At 44.6% G+C, this 17,845-nt stretch overlaps 1 pseudogene; it reads left to right on the plus strand.

Annotated features, from left to right (window-relative positions):
• The first annotated feature begins 2,429 nt into the window (after window positions 1-2,429).
• The window catches only part of LOC125510223 (protein CHROMATIN REMODELING 35-like), an 87,879-nt pseudogene continuing 72,463 nt past the window's right edge, over window positions 2,430-17,845 (plus strand).

Genomic DNA, 17,845 nt, shown 5'->3' on the forward strand with positions numbered 1-17,845 from the left:
ATGGCCTGACATGATTGAGCCTACCCAGTCTTATCTTGTGTAACTTCACAGTTGAAGTAGTAATAATTGCAGCAGGTTTGGGATGTTCACCTAGTTTCTTGACCTCGATTCTTTGTGCAATCCTCTGGTTGAGTATTACATAAGTACTTACAGCAGTTGTCAACCCTTGTTGATTTTTTCATTGTTTGTTTGCATAACTTTCCTGCTCTTACCGAGCTAGAGTTTACATGCTAGAATCTGCATGCAGAATAGAGAATACATCCCTTTGCTGTATTATTTTCTGCCATGTTTCACTTCCAGTAGGTTGCGTGTTTACTATTGTTTATATATCACACATCTTGCAAATATAAGTGTAGCATTTATTCATTTCATATCCAGCATCTGCCAGATAACTTTTACCTGAATATTGAGATAAGTGCCTCGTATTGCTACTACTATTTTTCCAAAAGTGGAAGAACCGCTTGTTTAGGTGTAGTGTTTCCATGCATAAAAGATTAAAAAAACAAGATAAATATTGGTAGGATGTTTGTGCACAAATTTGACCATGTGATATTGTGATACGATTGTAACTTCTGCCTGGTCTGACGCCTGTGTGTACGGTGAGGAGTGCAGATCAGCTGCCTTTTGTAATTTTGTATGCTAATGGGAAACCATAAGATGAAGGTCCTTGTGTTTCGCTGAGGTATGTGCATTAATCTTGACTTCCTGACTTTGGTTTGTGCTTGTTTGCTGCTCATTTCTCTGCCTATGTAGATTAATTGTTTGTTTTGTTCCTTGATATTCATATAGAAGTGTAAGGGACAACGGTAATAGATGTAGTAGTTTAGCATAGATAAATGGAATCGTATCAGATTTTCTTGATGCTTATGTTAGTAGTTAATACAATAGATTTTTTTATGCTTATGGTTGTAGCTTATGCAATTGTCTGTTTGTTGGCTTTGTGTACGCCTGGCTTTCTGTTATTGTCTACAAAAAACATAAGGCTACAGTAGCAGTATAGCCCTATCTTCAAATATTTTTTGTGGGAAGCTTAATAGTCAATTCTGTGGTTGTTTTCTAGCTTAACAGGGATATTTGAGATATTGTTTTGTAGACTAATACATGTTTGGATTTGTAGATTATTGTTTCCTGCTTCTTCTTGAAAAGTGGAAGCACCACTTTTTTTAGATGCATTGTTGCCATGCATTATAAAAATGATAGTTATGCGAGGATAAACAATGGTAGGATGTGGTTCATGCAGTTTGTGCTCAAACATTTTTTGTTTTTGAAATGGAATAGTTTGTGCAAAAATTTGATCAATAAGCTGGTCTGTTCAACCAAAAGTTGGATGTTTTGCCTTTTTGTGAGAATTTATAGTCTACTTATCTATCTCTACCATGTTGTGCTTTTAGTATAAATAGATAGATAGATGATGTGGCCTGGCAATATTGCGCAGGACATGGGTTTAGTAACAAATATGGAACTTTGGCTTATCATTATTTTCAATGTTTTTCATGGCATTCATGAAATTTAAATGTATCATTGGAATTGAGTTTACCTCATGTCAGGCATCAAGGTCAAGATCATATTTCTGTGAAATGCGTTGAAAGGATTCTGATGATATTGTCGTTAGTGATGTTAAGAGTCGGGGAAGAATTCATTGCGTTAGACATTGCTATTCATCCAAGACATGAAAAGCAAATGAGACCACATCAGTTGGCAGGTTTCCACTTTCTGGGTGTTTCATGTGTATTGTTCTTTTCTATGCTGGACACGGTCATAGGTGTTATTGTGGTGATATGTTTCCTGCTAGTACATTGTTGTTTGCATGCTTGTATATTTGTAGGCATCGAAGCAACTTTGCTCTTTGAAATGCTAGTGTGAATATAGTTTGCCCAGTTGAAGTATTTCCACTACCCTGTACACTCACATCACCTTTGTGTTTTTCTTTTCTTTAGAGACTCCTTTTCTGGGTATTCTGTGCATGATTAGAAGCAAAGAACAGTATTTGAATTTGGACTGAATTTACTGTAGGTGATATTTCTAGTGTATCTCTAGTAGCTACTAGCTTTATGTATAAAGTTTCATTACTACTTTAATTGGATTGTACCAGGTGAAATACAGAGCTAATAAGGAAACCTAGTAAACCTAGGAGAAAGAATTGATGAATAAGGTGCCTATTTGTTCATCAATTACTATGCTTGTGTTAAACAATTAGTGGGTTGACTACTACATAATGCCCGCTGCATTTTATGATCATTATAGTTCTCCTCATGTAACTGTCTGTGGTTCATACTTATGATTGCCATGTACGTATCCCACATTTTTCTTGTCCACCTTGCATGGGGCTTATATGCAACATCAGCAGAAGTGCTACTTCCATTGCTGGTGCTAATTTATTTCTTCTCTCTTATATGATAATAACTAATTAGTCATCTGTTTCTGTAGGCATGTATTACCACAGAAAAAGAGAGCCTTCCAACCCCATCAATAATCTTTCACTTACTGCAAATACGATTCGCAGTTGGGGATGTGGCAGTGTTACCGAGGAGTGGGATAGCTTGTATGCTCAGAAGGTCCAATTGTTAACTTTCCTTTCTACTCTGCCCGAGCCCGCTCTGAGTTATGGGCCGAGTGTTGAAACTAATATGGCCAATTCTATCGAGCAAAGAGAACAGAAAAAGAGTGACATAATAGTTCTTGATTCGGATGATGATGATGATGAAAGCACAGGAGCACACAAACAACTGACGCCTGAGAAAAATAAACAGCTGATACCATCAGAACAGGCTGGTGCTCTCATGAGAGTGGTAATCGAAGGAATTGATGAAGTAAATGAGATAATGCATGATAGAGACAAAAACAGTCTTTTTCGGATAGAGACCAAAACTGTCAAATTGTTCCATATAGTCCAAGTGCAACTTTAATGAATCAATATCCTTCGGCCAGCTATCAACCATCAGCAGTTCTGTTTGAGAGAGTTATATTGCAGAACATATCCATGATCTGGCTGTATGTGATTTTCACTTGCAATTTTTTACTGAGTTATATTGTTGATTTTGTTCTACATGTTTGTAATGACAAACTAGTAGCATCAACTTTGCACTGCCTCATCAGTATCTCTGAAGGGCACTGCGAAACTGTTATCTTTGTTTTCAATTTTTTTAATGTTCATCCATAATTATTTGACGCATCTTAGTTAACAAGTACCCCTTTCTCTTGTACTAAAAATAATGGAGTATAATTGTTTGATATTTGCTGAATCTATTCCAATTCAAAGCTGAAATTTTCATCTTCCAGCCGTAACTCTTCTTGCTCAATGTATGTTGCTACCCATAAGGAGAAAATGGCAGAAACACAAGTTTCCCCTCCACTTCCTAAGGAGAGAAAAAAACAATAAGTTGATCCAAGCTCCCAAGTAGATGGGGATGTTGAAATTGTGCCAAGAAAAGAAAAAGAAAAAATGAAGCAAATCCAACAGTATTTGATTTGCCCTCAAAACCTTACAATCCTCTGGGGTAAGACGAACCTATGGAGGAAGATGAGCCTATGGGGGAAGATGAGCCTATGGAGGAAGAACATATACAAGAAAAGGAAAGTGATGGTCTTGAAGATTTTTGGAATGAGCACTCAGTGGCACTTGAAAGCTCTAAGGTACAAATTATAATCACAGACTTATGACTTTTGTTGCTTCAGCATTTTGAAACATATCATTTTGTAATTTTATGGTTGTTCTTATGATCCCGTGCTCTGTCTGCAAATTGATTCAACTTGTAAAGTTTGAGAATAGATGAGCTCAACTTAATAAGAGAAATCTGTAAACTTTATCTTCAGTAAATTGTTTATTTGGATTTATGTTGTTTGCCGTAATGATTTAGTTATATTTATTGGCCAGCTCGACACACTTGAAGAGGCAGCCAATGAGAAAGAGGTGAACAACGTCTACAATCATGAAATACAGATTCATGAAGATCTGGGCCATGTACGCCGTGTCCGGCGTATGATTGTGAGAAGGCCTGACACAATCATTGATTATCAGTGGAGAAAGGTATGTTATTTGTTTAAGATATGTGATGATGCTTCTATAACTCTGAGGCCGTTTAGCAACATATGTAGTTTTATTTTTTCAGAAGTTCTTAGCGAATATCCTTTTTAGCAACAAGCAAAGTGGCCCACAGGCATGTGTTGTATTCCCATTTGGTGTGCTGAAACTGCTTTGAAATACATTTTTTATTTTTTATTACACTATTACGTTGTTTGAACACAATCTGTTTTGATAAGAGCCAAGTGCCTAAAGGGGCACAATATGCCAATCATACCTGAGAATTGACACATTTGCTCATCTTATCTGACAAAATTGACACATTTGCTCATGCCGCAGAGCCTGACGCTAGACCTTGTGGGTTGTTATTTGGTTATTCCTGTATTTCGAGCATGAAGAAACTTTTCTAGTATAGCACATGTAGTTGTTATTTTCTGATATTCGGTATCTACTGTTATGCATTATAATTTTTTAGAAATGTCACGATGGCATAATATAAACTTTGGAATGAATTGAAGTTTAAATGTATGACTGGAACAATCAATTGACATTATGTTTACCTCATGTCAGGCATCAAGGTCAAGATCATATTACTCTGAAAAGCGCTCAAAGGATTCTGATGATATTGTCACTGGTGATGTTAGAATCACTGAAGAACTGAACGCGTTAGACATTGTTATTCATCTAAAACATGAAAAGCAAATGAGACCACATCAGTTGGCAGGTTTCCACTTTCTGGTTAAGAATTTAGTCTCTGACAAACCACGAGGTTGCATTCTAGCTCATGCCCCTGGTTCGGGGAAGACATTTATCCTAGTTAGTTTTATTCAGAGCTTCTTGGCAAAGTATCCCTCTGGAAGGCCTCTCGTTGTACTCCCTAAGGGCATATTAGGTACATGGAAACAGAAATTTCAACGGTGGCAAGTGGAGGACATACCACTGTATGATTTGTGTTCTGTCAAGGGTAATTCCTTAACGCTTGGCAAACCAACAGGAGTATCCTCTTGGTTGGATACACCCAGTTCTCTTGGATCATTAACAGTGATGGGTGTGTCACCATCGCAGCTGCATGCTGGGACATGTTGCTTATGGTGCCTAACCTACTTATAATCACTGCACAGAGTACATACTCCACGTAATTGGTCCTTACACTTTTCCAGAATCACGTCGCAAAAGTGTTCAACATCTTGAACCTTTTGTGCGCAAAATTTCTCAAGATAGTAGCATATATCCTATTGTTGATAATGAATCAAGTATCAATATCAGGTCGCAGGATTTGAAAAGGGGTCACTAATAAATTCACTGAGACAGTAGAAGAGGCCCTACTGCATGATGATAATTAAACAAGAAAAGCACATGTCATTAGAAGTCTTAGAGAACTAACAAAAGGCGTGCTTCACTACTAGAAGGGTGATATCTTGGATGAACTACCTGACCTAGTAGACTTCAGTGTCAGAAATCGTTCATAAGTTGGAAGACTATAAGAAGTAAAAAAAATGCAGTAGGAACTGCCCTGTACATGCATCCATGTCTGTCAGAAATATTAGAAGTTGATGCTGCAGATAGGGCTTTCAGCTTGATAGATGTCACTCACTACTGGAATTTTCATGTACACCGGGTGTAATGCTCTTTGACGAGTGCTAAAATACGAATACTCGGCAAAGCAAACTTTGTCGAGTGTCACTCTCGGCAAACCGGCCAGCTTCACGGCAAACTGCCATCTTTGCCGTCATTGCCTCACGACAAAGAGGCACCGCACGGCAAAACCTGCAGACGCTGAGAGCCGCTCACGGCAAAGAGGAGCCACGCGGCATGGCCGTCCGTAACAGACGGCTCCGTCAGTTACTACATCCTTTACCGAGAGCTGCAGTACGACACTCGGCAAAGCATATGCAACATCCTATTTTCTTTTTTTGTGTGTGTTCTTTCTAACTGACATGTGGTCCCACTGGTCACATTTATCAGTAAAAGTTTGAAATAACTTCCTAAATATTCTTGAAAAAAATGATGATATCTTTGCCGAGAGCTGCTCTCGGCAATCCTCCTGACCAGTAGGACGGCGTGGCCCACATGGGAGCTGACAGTTTACATAGCTTTGCCGTGAGCTTGTCTCGGCAATGTCGTCTTCCTTTCCGAGAGCAGCTCTCAGAAAAGTTGTGGCACAATAGTAGGTCTCCCAGACGACCATGTTTTCGAGAAGGGCTCTCGGTAATATGTAGTTTTTCGAATGTTGCTCTCGGAAATCTTTCCCATCTATTCTGATGTTTAAGCTATTTATTTTCTGATCCCTGCAGATAAAAACAACTACTTGGCAGAAGGATCATATATAGGCATAATTTGATCTATTCCACACATATATAGGCATAATTTGATCATATATAGGCATAATTTGATCTAGTCCACACATATATAGGCATAATTAGGGATAGTCCACATATTGTCACACACAAGTCGAATGTATTATCCTAATAGACGTCACACACAAGTCGCAAATTCATACATATTGTCACTACTTGCAAAACACGTGCATGTCACAATAGAAGTACACTTGTTCATATATAGATCATCTTGAGGAGGAGAGGCCATCGAGTTAACATTCCGGAGGAGGAGGAGGGGCATCACTTGCACTGCTTTGAGATTGCATAAGAGCCTATAAGAGTAGAGTCACGTGAGAGCGGTTCGTCCCTATGTAATGAATCTTCTACTCTAGTTTAGATAATGTTCTACCTGTAGTTGATCCTCAAGCAGCTTCAAGCTCTTGTTCGTGTCTTCCCGTTCCTTTTCTCCGGACTCCTGCTCAGCCTGCCGCCTTTTCTCCTCTTCAACAGCCCGCTGCGCCATTAAATCATGTAACATGGCATTAGGCTCATATAGGTTGGAACGGTGCTATTTCGAGGCATGGCCATAAATGAAAGATTAGGATGCTAACCTTGAGACGCGATATCTCATTTGATGCGGCGGTTGGGCGACTCCGTATGGACGGAGTTGAGCTGGTGCTCGACGCGCGTATCTCGTGCAGCTTGCGATGCGAGGAGGTGGCGATCGCCCCGTTGCAAAGGAGGTGGCAGCCATGACCCTTCCCCTCGCCAGCAATGATGAGAAGTTCAGGATCAAGGGGCTTGGACATAGGTTCGGCTTCCTGCCCGTGCACCTCCTGGAAGACCTCTTTGAAGGTCCCCCACTTCTCCTCCACCGACTCGCAGCACAACTCGGCGCCATCCTTCCCCTTGTGGCCTTCTTTCCAGGTTTCCAGGATGTGGACCGGGCGACCAACCTTCGCCTCCTACAAAATTAACCATCAAATTTAATGAACCAAGATGCACCGTGCGAAAAAGTTAACATCTTAATCCACATACCATGTGTTGCTTGAGAGCGGTTAGGTTCCGGCTTCCCTGGACATGAGCCGGGCCTGTCATTTTGGCTCGATCGTTTCCCTTCTCCACATGTTGCGCCTGCCATGCTGGGTCGCACCACATGTCAACCAGGGCCTCCCAACAATTGTCCTTCATCCAGGGTTACGTCACCTAGTTAGACAAAATCGAATAATTGAGGAACAAGAGGGGTGAATCAAAGTACTAGCAACCGATGTAGTCACTTACCATTGACAGGTATTCTTCTCGCGACAGGTTGGTCTGGCAAGCAGTCTTCCTTGTCATCTTCTCTCCCTTCTCATCGAGCGGCCGACACTGCATCACGGCTTTGTACCGCAGCGTGTGCTTGAGGTCAGAGAGTATCTTTCGGGCATATTTCACGATGCCTTTGATTGCCTTCTGCTGCTCACCATCCACGCAAGCAAATGTTTCCTACAAGAAAGCATATGGCATCTTCTCACCATCCACGCAAGCAAGGATTTGGATATGAAAAAATGCAGTGGTCGGAGCGAAGATACTTACAAAAAAAGCATTGATGACCCGAGTGGCCATGGTAACATCGTGCTCATCCTTGTTGTGTACGTAATGCTCCCAGGTTAAACCTGGCGACGGTGGATCATCATCACCCGCCTTGGACAATCCAGGGAAGTGCTTCCTCAAGAGGGAGCCGATGACGTGGTTCGGCGGGCATGCCCCCTTAGGTTGTGTCGGGATAAATTCCCACTGACTACATGATATAAAAGACAACCATATGTGAGTGTCAAAGCTGTGGCATCCAAAATATGATGCAAATGAAATGCTTGCTTACCCCTCTCCTGTCGGGCAAATGACACGACGGTTGCTGGCAGTAGTTGGTTCCGGGACCTTCCCCGGACCACACCCGAATTTCTTCCTCTTGGAAGTGTTGCTCGAGGTATACCCCAAGCCTTCCGAGGCCTCCATGTCGCCCGACTCGGTAGCGAGCGGATCTGGTGCATCTAAGTCCACTCCGACATCGCCATACAATGATGACGATGCCTCGGTTGTGGCCTGATGGGAGGTGGACGACTCGGTCGTACCAGTCGGGACTCTCCGGTACTTACTACCAGTGCTCCCATCAGAATCTGAAAAACAAAAAAATATATACTGAATATTAACCATACCACTTGTCCAAAATACATGAAAAATTGACTGAAAAGAGTACATAGGCAACAGGAGCATATTATCATGCACTAGACAATATGAACTATTCAAATATATGAAAAAATAGGCGGAAAACTATACATTACAATAGCTGAAAAATATACATAAGCAACATGAGCATATTATCATGCACTGGACAATATCAACTCCTCAAAAACATGAAAAATAGGCTGAAAACTGAACATTACAGTAGTATACAGCAGCATATTATGATGAACTTGACCCACAATATCAGGTTTGGTTGTTTTGTAGCCAGTTTTGCCATGGTATTAAATTCCCCAGCAAGATGGTGCCTACTTGCAATTACTAGCCCCTAGTGGCAGTGGCGGAGCGTGAGAAGCATCCAAGAGGGGGTCATTTTCAAAATGAAAGCAAAAAAACATGTGCAACTCACAACATGTTGTGCAACTCAAACATCATAGTGGAGCACCTAAAACTACCTAGAACTAGATCAACATGGACCTAGTGGAGCACCTAAAAATACCCTATGAACTGAATTAGTAGCCCCTAGTGGAGTACCTATGAACTGAATTTTCCCAATTCTCATCTTCTTCAGCAAAATTTGCATATGGGTGTACACACCTGAGGGCATCTCCAGCTGCCGCGCTACCGGAGGAGCTCCGCTGCGGCGGCCGTCGTTGGGTTGCATCGAAGAGCCGCCACGTCGGCCGCCGGCCATGAAGCACCGTGGCAGCGCCAGTTGGGGGTGGTGGACGCAATTGGGGGCGGTGGAGGAGGGGTGGCGGTGGCGGCAGCAGTGGCGATTTCGGCGTCGGCGGTGGCGGTGGCGCAGGGAACAGAGAGGAGGGGAATGAAGATATAAAAGAAAGGGGAAAAGTTAAGATCTAGGTTAGACCGAGAGCGCCTCTCGGAAAAGGTGGCCATTATCGAGAGCCGAGAATCGACCCTCGTTACCACTGCTCTAATTTTTTCCCCTTCTCTTTTTGTTTTTGTTTTGTACTATCTTTTTTGTATCTCATATTTCGTATGCTTTTACGACCAAAGTTTGGAAATTCCACGACTTTTGATGATTTTTTTCGATAAAAGACTTTTGATGCACTCATATATATATATATATATATGCTTTTTTGGGTTAGATTTGTTCAAAACTCAACTTTAAAGAGTGTAAAGTAAAAAACATGAGAAGAAGCAGTTGTTGACCGTGGCCTACCCCCTCTCTCGGTGCCGGTCAACTTTCTAGACCAGCACCGAGAGAGAACTTTAAAGAGTGTGAAGTAAAAAACATGAGAAGAGGAAGTTGTTGACTGTGGCCTACACCCTCTCTTGGTGTCGGCGAACTTCCTAGAACGACACCGAGAGAGAACTTTAAAGAGTGTAAATTAAAAAACATGATAAGAAGCAGTTGTTGACCGTGGCCTACCCACTCTCTCGGTGCCGGTCAACTTCCTAGACCGGCACCGCGAGAGAACTTTAAAGAGTGTAAAGTAATAAACATGAGACGAAGCAGTTGTTGATCGTGGCCTACCCCCTCTCTCGGTGCCGATCAACTTCCTAGACCGCCGAGGCCACCGGATAGCCCATGCATATACATGCGGTGGCTTCCTTTGAGAGCACAAGAAGTTTCGAGGCCAATGGAGCAACAGGACCCGCACTTCCTACACAAACCGGACACATTCCCTCTCGATACCAATAGACTATCTCGAAGAAGGGGCCTAGACTTGGTCTGTCATCTCGCGATGACATGCACTAACACGGAGAAGCAGTTATTCACCGTGGACTACACCCTCTTGGTGCCGAACAATGCCCTAGACCGCTGGGGCCACCGGATGGGTGCTCGATATAGAGACCGCCCGAGGGGGTGAGGACACCCCTACATGCGTGTGGCCCATGCATATGCATGTAGGGGTGGTGTGCTATTTGAATAAGCAACTAACATCCTTGACGTGACACGTGCCTCACAAACCACACACGCGGGCAGGAACATCGAGGACCGACTGCGTCCGTCCCCGAGACAGAATCTTCGGTGGGTGATCCCGTGACAGAACGAGCCTAGACTTGGTCTGTCATCTCGTGATGACATGCACTAACATGGAGAAGCAGTTATTCACCGTGGACTACACCCTCTCCGTGCCGAATAACGCCCTAGACCGCCGGGGCCACCGGATGGGTGCTCGATATGGAGACCACCCGAGGAGGGAGGGCACCCCTACATGCGTGTGGCCCATGCATATGCATGCAGGGGTGGTGTGCTATTTGAATAAGCAACACACGTCCTTGACGTGGCACGTGCCTCACAAACCACACACACGGGCGGGAACATCGAGGACCGGCTGCGTTCGTCCCCGAGACAGAGTCTTCGGTGGGTGATCCCGTGACAGAATGGGCCTAGACTTGGTCTGTCATCTCGCGATGACATGCACTAACAAGAAGAAGCAGTTATTCCCTGTGTCCTACCCCCTCTAGGTGCCGAACAACGCCCTAGACCGTCGGGGCCACCAGAGGGGTGCCGATCTCTAGAACCGGCCGAGGCCTATCTGAAGAAGAAAGCACAAGACGGTAATTATGATGTGCTAAGGTTGTTTGCCAAGCATGGAAGACAACAACAAAAAAGTATAATACATATTATCGAGAATGCACAAGAAGGAAAGAGATCTATGTTAGATGCTTTACCGAGAGCGCCTCTCGAAAAAGGTGGCCATTGCCGAGAGCCGAGAATCGACCCTCGGTAACCACTGCTCTAATTTTTCCCCTTCTCTTTTTGTTTTTGTTTTGCACTATCTTTTTTGTATCTTATATTTCATATGCTTTTACGACCAAAGTTTGGAAATTCCATGACTTTTGATGAATTTTTTCGATGAAAGACTTTTGATGCACTCATAGATATATATATATATGCTTTTTGGGTTAGATTTGTTCAAAACCCAACTTTAAAGAGTGTAAAGTAAAAACATGAGAAGAAGTAGTTGTTGACCGTGGTCTACCCCCTCTCTCAGTGCTGGCCAACTTCCTAGACCGGCACCGAGAGAGAACTTTAAAGAGTGTAAAGTAATAAACATGAGAAGAAGCAGTTGTTGACTGTGGCCTACCCCATCTCTCGGTGCCAGTCAACTTCCTAGACCGCCGAGGCCACCGGATAGCCCATGCATATACGTGCGATGGCCTCATTTGAGAGCACAAGAAGTTTTGAGGCCAACGGAGCAACAGGACCCGCACTTCCTACACAAACCGGACACATTCCCTCTCGATACCCATAGACTATCTCGAAGAACGGGCCTAGACTTGGTCTGTCATCTCGTGATGACATGCACTAACACAGAGAAGCCATTATTCACCGTGGATGACACCCTCTCGGTGTCGAACAATGCCCTAGATCACCGGGGCCACTGGATGGGTGCTCGATATAGAGACCGCCCGAGGGGGGAGGGCACCCCTACATGCGTGTGGTCCATGCATATGCATGCAGGGGTGGTGTGCTATTTGAATAAGCAACGCACGTCCTTGAGATGACACATGCCTCACAAACCACACACACAGGTGGGAACGTTGAGGACCGGCTGTGTCCGTCCCCGAGACAGAATCTTCGGTGGGTGATCCCATGACAAAACGAGCCTAGACTTGGTCTGTCATCTCGCGATGACATGCACTAACACGGAGAAGCAGTTATTCACCGTGGACTACACCCTCTTGGTGCCGAATAACGCCCTAGACCGCCGGGGCCACCGGATGGGTGCTCGATATGGAGACCGCCCGAGGGGGGGAGGGCACCCCTACATGCGTGTGTGTTGAGGCATATATCTCTTGATGTGGTTTTGGTGATTGATGGCAATGTGTTTGTGGACTAATCGTGTGCTTTGAGCATGTCAAAGATTCATCCTTGGCACGAGACGATTTCTTCCCCTCGGAGTGTCATTCAAGATGTTGTAGCTCTTTTGTTTCTTTCTCGGTGGACTAGTTGCGTAGAGGGCACCGTACTATAAAGAGGGGGTCCGCCTTGGTATTGCTTGGGTGGAATCAACACGTACACATCCGCTTCTCACCCTCCGAGCCCTTTCGCTTCTATGGAGAGATCTTCTCTCTTCTTGTGGGTTTTGTCTGGGTCCCAACAGTAGTACCATGGTACCCAGCGGTAGTACCACTGAGGGGTCACAAGCGGCAGTACCGCTCCGCAGCGGTAGTACCGCCGGTGACTCCGCAGTAGTACTACCGCTGGCTTGCCAGGTCCCTACCGCGTTGATTCGAGGTGTCTTTTTGTTTGTCGAATTGTGCGGTACCTCGCTGTGGCAGTAGTGCGATAGTACCGCCCTTCCTCCGCGGCAGTACCGCCCGGTTCCCTCTTTCCCTTTACCCTTCGTTCTGCGCGGCAGTACCGCCGAAGGGAGCGGTAGTACCGCTTAACCAAGCGGCAGTACCACTATCTCCCGCGGTAGTACCGCCCTCTGCGGGGCTGTTTAGTGAGGCAACAGTTGGATTGTTGCCCCCACTATAAAAGGGGGTCCCCTTCTTCCCCGTTGACTCACCTCTTCCCCCTTAAGCTCCATTAATGCTCCAAGCTCCATTTTCGCCCGATCTATCTCTCTAGCCAATCAAACTTGTTGATTTGCTCGGGAGTGGTTGAGAAGGGCCCGATCTACACTTCCACCAAGAGATTTTCGATTCCCCCACCTATCCCTAGCGGATCTTGTTACTCTTGGGTGTTTGAGCACCCTAGACGGTTGAGGTCACCACGGAGCCATAGTCCATTGTGGTGAAGCTTCATGGTATTGTTGGGAGCCTCCGATTAAGTTGTGGAGACTGCCCCAACCTTGTTTGTAAAGGTCTGGTTGCCACCTTCAAGGGCACCAATAGTGGAATCATGACATCTCGCATTGTGTGAGGGCGTGAGGAGAATACGGTGGCCCTAGTGGCTTCTTGGGGAGCATTGTGCCTCCACACCGCTCTAACAGAGACGTACTTCCCCTCAAAAGGAAGGAACTTCGGTAACACATCCTCGTCTTCATCGGATCCACTCTTGGTTATCTCTTACCTTTACTTGTGCAAGCTCATTAGTGTTACTTCTCTCGCTTGCTTGTTTGTTTGTTATTGTTGCATCATATAGGTTGCTCACCTAGTTGCACATCTAGACAACCTACTTTGATGCAAAGTTTAGTTTGGTAAAGAAAAGTTAAAAATTGTTAGTTGCCTATTCACCCCCCCTCTAGTCAACCATATCGATCCTTTCAATTGGTATCAGAGCTTCGTCTCTTTACTAAGGACTTTGCCGTCCGAAGAGTATGGTTGATACCGTAGATGGTGTGGAGGAACACTCCGGTGTGAATCCGATCTCATCTACGGGCGAAGGGGGAACCTCGGTCTCTCGTGGAGTTCAATGTGGCCTTGGAGACATTGAAAACCTCCATGACAACCGAGGTTGAAAGCATGTTTACTAAATTCATTGAAGGGCTTAAACTATCCACCACACCGTTGAACGTGGGTGTTCCCACTGACAAGGTGACGGATGCTATCTCCGACAAGGGGGAAGCTAGTAGTGAAAAAGGCTCCTTCTTCTACTGGTAAAAATGGCACCGACATCTTTGCTCATGTGGAACCACCACTTGTTTATGGTGGAACGGTTCCTTCCACTCAATTGAATCATGCCGGTCCTCCCCCTAAGGTTGTGAAAAATTAGGACTTTGATTCTTGGGTTTATTGCTTTAAGCGTCATTTAAATCATGTGAACACTAATCTTTGGAGAATCATTGAAGAAGGTTTCCATCCACATGATCCAAGCAACTTCACTCCTCGAGAAGCCGCGGATAATCAATTCAATGAGAATGCTCTCTTCATCATTCAAGATGCAATTCCACCCGAAGATCTACCTCACCTTCGACCCTTCGCCTTGGCCAAAGATGCATGGCTTTGTGTTGTCTCTCTCTACCAGGGAAGCGCAAGCATTCAATGCTCCAACTATGAAGTAGTGCAAGATGAAGCTGATGAGTTTGCAATGAAAGAAGATGAAGAACCTTGTGAGCTTTATCGGAGAGTAACCAAGCTCGCGGTCTCACTCCGAGATCACGGGAGCAAGGACACGGATGACAATTGGATCAAGCGCAAATTCCTCAAGGCAATGATGCCTTACCACAAGGCCATGTCCTTCGTCATTCGTCAAAGGCCGGACTTCCACACTTTGACCTCAAGTGAAGTGTTGGATGAGTTTGTGGCGATGAACATCTTGGACAAGACCGCCGACAATGCGGTGCTTCATTCTCAAAGGGCAAAGAAGCCCAACCTTGCATTGAAGGCCAAGGTTTGCGTTGAAGAAGAAGAAGAGGAAGAAGAGGAAAGCAACCCCGAAGATACAAAGTATGTCTATCATGAAGACATGGCACTTGCTTCAAGGCAATTTTGGAGTAAGAAACTCAAGGCCAAACTTCAACAAGAACAACTCAAGTGGCACGAAGAGCAAGCAACGTGTAAGGACTTACTACAATTGTGGCAATGTGAGTCATTTTTTTGCGGAGTGCCCGTATGAGAAGAGGGAAGACAATGGTGGAAAGCTCATTCGAAAGGACAAATCCAAGTCTTTCCCCAACAAGAGCAACTTCATCAAGAAAACCCCTCACAAGGCATTGGTGGTTCAAGAAGAGTACCATGATGATGATGATGATGATGATGAAGATGATGAGTCGGTTGCCATGGCCTCCGTTGCCATTGCAAAAACTCCACGACTATCTCCCTTCGACTCACCCAATGAGAACATCACCGCCAAGTGCCTCATGGCTAAATCCACCAACAAGGTAACTCCCAACATCAAAACTACCATCATTAATAATCCTTCCTTGATGGATTGCATTGATGAATGTGAGGGATCTAATATGGAGGAAAATGAGTTTGGGTCCTTTATGGGTAAACTCAAGGGTAAATCCAAGAAGCATTTTGTTGCTCTCTTGGAACAACTTGGTGAAGCCAATGACGTGATCGAGTCTCATGAAGATACCATCTCCAAGATGGAGGGGCATAGTTGTGACTATGCCGATGAGATTTCGGATCTTTCCAATGCTCTTGAGGAAGAGCGTGGTCTTCATTTGGCTCTTGAGGAGTCACACAACGATGATCATGTTAAGTTAAAGAAAGATTTTGATCATGCTCTCGTGGTTTCTCGTGTGCTAAACTCCGAGAAGGCCAAACTTGGGGTTGATCTTGCTAGACTCAAAGAGGAGTTTTATCTACTTGACAAGCCTCACAAGGTCTTGAAGGGTGCTCATGCTAGCCTCAAAGAGTCTCATGATCAACTCCAAGTAAAGCTAACCAAGCAGAAAGCCACCTTTCCTCATATGATGTTAATTGATAATGCAAATGCTACTAACCCGTGTTGTGAGCATGTGCATCTTGTTGAGGAGAACGCTAAGCAAAAGGTGCAACTTGAGAAAGGTCTTGTGTCTTGCATACAAGGCGAGAAGAGCCTTAATGACCTCTTGACCAACCAAAAGGGAGTTGTGGCCAAGGAAGGGATTGGGTACGTGTCCAAGTCCAAGAACGAGAAGAAGAATGACTAGGCCAAACGACCTCCTCCTCTCAAGCAAACCTTTGTGAGGGAGGGTGAGGGTGCTACTAAGGAGAAGGAGAAAAACTCCATGAAGGGTAGTGATGCCAAGAAGGGAAACACTCCCCTTCCCAACAAGGCTGGCGACTTTAACCCTTCTTATGTGTTGTGCCGCGCTAGAGATGGGCATGTTTATGCCAAATTTGTTGGTTCTCCTTATGAGTACATTGAATGGTCTATTTGGGTTCCTAAGAACCTTGTTACTAACATCAAAGGACCCATTACAAAATGGGTACCTAAAACCAAGCATTGATCTCTTGTAGGTGTTTGCTTCCGGTGGGGGATCATGGTTGCTCGATAGTGGAGCTACTAATCATATGACCGGAAGCAAGGACTTGGTGGTGGACGTGCAAAAGATTCCATCCATGCCCACGAATGTTGAGTGGGGTGATGCCTCGTCTTCTAAGGTATTGGGACTCGGCAAAGTTGTCATTTCTCATGATCTTACGATCGAGAAGGTCATGCTTGTTGAGTCCCTTGCATACAATTTACTTTCCATTCGTCAACTAGCACTCATGGGCTTTGCCACTTTCTTTGATATTGATTCCGTGGCCCTCTTGTGGAGCAAGACTCTTAAAGTAGCCTCTGTTGGGCATGTCGAGAACGATCTCTATGTGATTAACTTTTCAAAGCGACCCACTAAGACCGCGACATGCCGAATGGCTAAAGTTGACGTGGGATGGCTTTGGCATCGCCGTTTAGCCCACGTCAATATGAGATCTTTGCAAAGTCTTCTCAAGGGGGACCATGTCCGTGGACTAACAAATGTTAGTTTTGCCAAAGATCGTGCTTGCAGTGCTTGCATTGAAGGAAAGCTACATGAGAAGGCTCACCCTCCCACGACTATCATCTACTCGAAGAGGCCTTTGGAGCTCCTTCACTTGGATCTCTTTGGACCTCCATCCTTTGATAGTCTTGGGGGTAGAAAGTATTTCTTGGTGATTGTGGATGACTATTCAAGATACACTTCGGTATATTTCTTCAAGAGGAAGAGCGAGACCCAACAAACCGTCATCGACTTTACAAATGAAGCTCAATGACAACACAATGCAAAGATTTTGACAATAAGAAGTGACAATGGCTCCGAGTTCAATAACTACACCTTGGATGAGTTTTTGAGTGATGAGGGAATCAAGCATCAATATTTCGCACCTTATACCCCTCAACAAAATGGTGTAGCAGAGAGGAAGAACCGGACATTGATGGATGCGGCACGGACCATGATGGCGGAGTTCAAGTCTCCCTACAACTTTTGGGCCGAAGCCATCAACACCGCGTGCCATGCATCTAATCGGCTCTACCTCCGCAAGGGCTTGAACAAGACTCCATATGAGATACTCACCGGTAACAAGTCCAACCTCAAGTACTTCCGAGTGTTCGGGTGCAAGTGCTTCATTCTCAAGAAAGGTGTCCGTTTGTCTAAATTTGAGGCTAGAGCTTATGAGGGCATATTTGTTGGTTATGCTACAAACTCTCATGCTTACCGTGTTCTCAATAAGTCCATGGGACTTATTAAGGAAACGTGTAACGTGGAGTTTGATGAGAATAATGGCTCCCAAGTGGAGCAAAGTGGTACTTGTGATGTAGGTGATGAAATTCCTCCCCAAGCTATAAGAAGAATGGGTATTGGTCATATCCTACCCATTGAGGAACCCCTTGTGGCTGAAGGAGAAGGACAATGTTCTACTCAAGTGGAACCTTCACCAACCCAAGACCCACACGCTTCTGAAG

Source organism: Triticum urartu, chromosome 5A (genome assembly GCF_056163025.1).
Source record: "Triticum urartu cultivar PI428250 chromosome 5A, HENAU_Tu73, whole genome shotgun sequence".
NCBI classification, from domain to species: Eukaryota; Viridiplantae; Streptophyta; class Magnoliopsida; order Poales; family Poaceae; genus Triticum; species Triticum urartu.